Consider the following 5,568-nt stretch of genomic DNA (forward strand, 5'->3'; position numbering starts at 1 on the left):
CTTAAAATCCTCTGATTTCCTTTGAGATTCTCAAATTGGTGTTTGCACGCCCTAGGGAGGGGGTGTCATGGAATCCACACAGAGCTGTAGGCTAAACATGGCTCCTCTCTCTGGAGCATCAACAGTTTTTATACTAAAACGAAACTGAGCCAGGTGAGGTGGTGCATGCCTGTATTCCCAGCACATAGGAGGCTGGGAGGACAGGAGGCTCACAGGTTCGAGGCTAGTCTCAGTTATTTAGCAAGGTCCTCAGTAACTTAGTGAGATCCTGTTTCACCATAAAAAAAATAAAATAAAAAGGGTTAGGAATGTGCCTTTGCAGTAGAATGCCTCTGGGTTCAATCCCCCCAATAAAACACACATGCACGTGCGCACGCGCGCGCACACACACACACACACACACACACACACACACACAGAGGAAGAAAGGATTTTGAGTGTTCCACCATAAAGAAATAACAAATGTTTAGGGAGATGGATATGTATTTAACCAGATTTAAATACCATGCAATATATATATAATCAAAACATCACATGTACTCTATAAATATGTACAATTTTTATGTTTTCATGTATTAGTTGAAAACAAATTTAAACAAACAAAAATACAGAAAATGGTGATTGGCCTGACTTGAGTCATTTCTCCATCCGTGGATCAACTGCAAGTAGAAAACAAATATCTTCCTATGGAAAATCAGCTTATCGTGGTGCTTAATTTTATTTCCTGAAAATTTCACTTCTGGGGAGTAATTGCACTTTGTGTTAGAGATATATAAAGTCATGGACTCATGTGATCAGAAGAGACATCTAAGATTTAAGCAGCGCAGCAGCTTTTCCACTGCGATTCCTTTTAAGCTGGGGTATAAGAGCTAATTGTGTTTCACTGCATCTGATCTGTCTAGGAAAATGCACAATAAAGTAAAAACAAGCCGGGCGTGGTGGCGCACACTTGTAATCCCAGCATTTGGGAGGCTGAGACCTGAGGGTCACGGTTCGCAGACAGCCTCAGCTACTTAGTGAGGCCCTCTGCAATTCAATGAGACCCTGTTTCAAAATAAAGAATAGGGCAGGGGGTGTAGCTCGGAGGTTGAATGCCCCTGGGTTCCATCCCCAGACCTGCAAAAAAAAAAAAAAAAAGTAAAAATAAAAAGCTATTCCTGCTGGGTTAAGCAGTTTTTCCTCTGTTGTATTTAGTTTTTCCAATAATCCTATAACTAAGGTTCAGAAAGGCCAAGGAACTGACTGCTCCAAGGTCGAGCTTGTGAGTGGTGAGGTGGGTGTTCTAGAACCCAGGGCCACTGTCACCAAAGCTCGTGTCCTCCGTGGCTCCTGTCGCCGGCAGCTCGGGTCCGTGGCATTGCCGGGGGCTGAGCCTCAGCAGCAGGGCTCTGGGCCGGCTTCCTCAGCCCCACCTGCCCTGCGGTGTTACCCCGGCGGGGAGGGATGCCACGAGGCGAGCCTGTGCTTCTGCCGCTGCCTGCTCGAGGGAGGTGGCCTTTGTAACCAACTCAGTACATAAGTCCATTTTGGTTCCTGAGGCCAGGCTAGCAGAGAGACGTTTCCCTTTTAGTGTATTTCAAAGTGCTTTTTAAGAGCTTTGTAAACCCTGTTATTGATGTGGAATAAAGAACACTGGCCTAGTTAGGAGACCCAGATCTTTCTACTTCTAGCTTTTCCAGCAACTCCCTGCACGACCTTTGAAAACTCACTTAACTTCTCTGAGCCTCAGTTGCCTGGACAAAAGTTGAATGAGAACAGTATGTCCTGGTGGTAGACATACCCTGGTGGTACCTAAAATGAATATTTTTAAAATTTACATAGTTTGCCGGGTGTGGTGGCGCACACTTGTAATCCCCGCACTTGGGAGGCAGAGACAGGAGGATCGCGCAGGTTCGAAGCCAGCCGCGTGCACTAGCTTAGGAGACCCTGTTTCCAAATAAAAATATAAAATAGGTCTGGGAGTGTAGCCCGGAGGTAGAAGGACTTCCAGGAACCCCAGTGCCACAAAAAAAAAAAAAAAAAATTTTACATAGTTTATCCGGGTATGGTGGTGCACACTTGTAATCCCAGCATTCTGGAGGCTGAGACATGAGGATCGCGGTTCGCAGCCTCAGCTACTTAGTGAGGCCCTCTGCAACTCAGTGAGACCCAGTTTCAAAATAAAGAATAAAAAATAGGGCGGGGGTGTAACTCGGAGGTCGAATGTGTCTTGGTTCCATCCCCAAACCCACAATAAACAAACAAATAAATAAATAAATAAATAAAATTTCGATGTATATATATATATATATATATATATATATATATATATACACATATATACATATGTATGTATTTTTTTTCTTTTTTTGCGGGTCTGGGGATGGGAACCAGGGGCATTCAACCTCCAAGCTACATCCCCTGCCCTATTTTTTATTCTTTATTTTGAAATAGGGTCTCACTGAGTTGCAGAGGGCCTCACTAAATAGCTGAGGCTGTCCGCGAACTGCGATCCTCCGGTCTCAGCCTCCCGAATGCTGGGATTACAAGCATGCGGCACTACGCCCGGCTCCATAGTTATATATTAACTTCAATATGTAAAAAATATAATAAGACATACAATCATTTTTTAGCTATCACTTCTTAGGATGATGTTAGATAAAATGGCAAGTTATTTAGTAAAAACATATTAAGTGAGGACTTGGAGAGGGTATGCAGTTGTGGCCAAAATGATCAAAACAGAGCCAGGCATGGTGGCGCACACTTGTAATCTTAGTATTCGGGAGGCTGATACAGGAGGATAATGTTTGCAGACAGCCTTAGCTACTTAGTGAGGCTCTTTGCAACTCAGTGAGACCCTGTTTCAAATAAAGAATAAAAAATAGGGCTGGGGGGTAGATCAGAGGAAGAATACCCCGGGTTATATCCCCAGTACCACAAGCAAACAAACAAACACATCAAAATCAGTTTTGGAATGATATAGGGGACACATTAAAAACAGGCAGAGCCAGGCATCGTGGCACATGCTTGTAACTCCAGTACTTGGGAGGCTGAGACAGGAGGATTGCAGGTTTGAGGTCAGTGTTAGTAATTTAGCAAGACCCTGTTTAAAAATAAAAAAAGGCTGGGGGTGTAGTTCAGTCGTAAAATGCTCCTAGGTTCGATGGATCCTCAATACCATGATCAATATATAATTAAACCAATTAATTAAAAATAATCCCAAGTGGTAGGTACTGTCATTATCCTCTTTATTTTATACAAGAGGTCACTAGGGCAGAGAAAGTTTAAGTTGCTTTCTTACGGCCTCTGGCCAATGCATGGTGAACAGGGGTCTACTCAGCCATGTTCTTGATACTTGTACTCTTTTTTTTTTTTTTTTTTTGGTACTGGAGATGTAACCCAGGGGCATTCTACCTCCTAGTGACACTCCCAGCCCTATTTTTTATTTTTTGAAACAGGGTTTCACTAAATTGCTGAGAGCCTCACTAAGTAGCTGAGGCTGGCTTTGAACCTGCGCAATCCTCCTGTCTCAGCCTCCCAAGCGCGGGGATTACAAGCGTGTGCCACCACGCCCGGCTTGATACTTGTACTCTTGCAGGCAACTTGGGTTAAGTGCAAAGGTCTCTCCGGCACTCAGCACAGGCAGCACTGGGGGAGTCTGTTATAACTCAAAGCTTGGATTACAGAAGTGAGGAATACAGAGGCTTAACAAGGGCTGCAGGAGCCAGGCACGGCGGTGCAGGCCTGTAATCTCAGTACTTGGGAGACGGAGACAGGAGGATCACAATTTTGAGGCCAGCCTCAGCAATTTAGTGAGGCCCTCAGCAACTTAGTGAGGCCTTGTTTCAAAATAAAAAATAAAAGCTGGGCGTGGTGGCGCATGCTTGTAATCCCTGTTCTTGGGAGGCTGAGACAGGAGAATCGCACAGATTCAAAGCCAGCCTCAGCCACTTAGTGAGCTCTCAACAACTGAGACTCTATTTCCAAATAAAATATAAAATAGGTCTGGGAGTATAGTCTGGAGGTAGAAAGCCTCTGGGTTCTACCCCCATTACCACCAGAAAGAAAGAAAGAAAGAAAGAAAGAAAGAAAGAAAGAAAGAAAGAAAGAAAGAAGCTGGGCTTGGTGGTGCACGCTTATAATCCCAGCATTTGGAAGGCTGAGACAGGAGGATCGGGGTTCAATGACAGCCTCACCTACTTAGTGAGGCTCTTTGTAACTCAGTGATACCCTGTTTTAAAATAAAGAATAAAAAAATAGGGCTGGGGGTGTGGCTCGAAGGTAGAATGCCCCTGGGTTCCATTCCCAGTGCTGCAAATAAATAAATAAATAAATAAATAAATAATAAAGGCTGAGGCTGTCACTCAGAAGTAGAATGGTTCAATCCCTAAGTGCCAAAACAACAACCATGAAAGAACAAACAAAACAATATAAAACAACACAATGGCCCCAGGAAACCTGCACAGTGTGAGCCATGAAGGCAGCCTTGGGAGTTGCTGGAATAGCAAGTTATAACTGGTCACCTGTCTCGTCACTCACGCCGGAGGCTGATTTGCAGCCTGCGGGACGGGAGAGATGAGCTCCTGTCGAGCCTCTTCCAACCTTTCCTCTTCCGTACATCACAATAGCAGCAGGGAATCAGATGACCTTTCAAGTGTGTTCTTGCAGTGGATCTATTTGCTTCTGATCACCTACCAATAAGACAGGAAACTCCAAAGCAGAGACAGGAAGAAAGCAGACTTTGAAACATCAAATGCAGAGGCCAACGAGTCCTGGGTCTGCAGGAATTTCGGCCCTGCTCACCGCGGGCACGTTTCCTGCTCCACAGCTGAGGCTCTTTAGGACCCCAGGCGGGTCAAGCAGGTGGGGCCAGAGAGGCTGAAAAGAAGCAAGAGAATGGGCCTGCCTGTTCCCAAGAGGCAGTGAGGAAGGAGACGCTCAAAACCAGGCCTGACTTTGCGTGTCAGGCCTGCGAAGAAGTGGGGCGTGGTGGCGCACGCTTGCAATCCCAGCATTTGGGAGGCTGAGACCTGGAGGATCACGGTTCGCAGACAGCCTCAGCTACTTAGTGAGGTCCTCTGCAACTCAGCGAGACCCGGTTTCAAAATAAAGAATTAAAAAAAAAATAGGGCAGAGGGTGTAGCCAGAGGTCAAATGCCTCTGGGTGGTTCCATCCCCAGTACCAGAAAAAAAGAAAAAAAAAAAGAAAAAAAGAAAAGAAAAAAAGAAGTGGGGCTGGGAGAGGAAAAGGAAGCACGAAGGAAGGGAACTTCAGGTTGTAGTCACCCTCAGACTCACAATCTTAACAACTGGTGGGAGCCGGGCGTGGTGGCGCACGCCTTCAATCCCAGTACCTGATAGGCTTGGTAGGCAGAGACAAGAAGACTGAACAAGAAGAGGCTGGAAGTGTAGCTCGGAGGTAGAACTGGGTTCAATCCTCAGTACCACCACAAAATATGTATATATGCGAGAGAGAGAGAGAGAGAGAGAGAGAGAGAGAGAGAGAGAGAGAGAGAGATAAGAGAGAGAGAGAGAGGAGAGAGAGAGAAACAGACACAGACTGCAATTTAGAGTGCAAAATGGTAACAA

The sequence above is a fragment of the Muscardinus avellanarius genome (assembly GCF_963383645.1).
Source record: "Muscardinus avellanarius genome assembly, chromosome: 11".
In the NCBI taxonomy this organism is placed as follows: Eukaryota; Metazoa; Chordata; class Mammalia; order Rodentia; family Gliridae; genus Muscardinus; species Muscardinus avellanarius.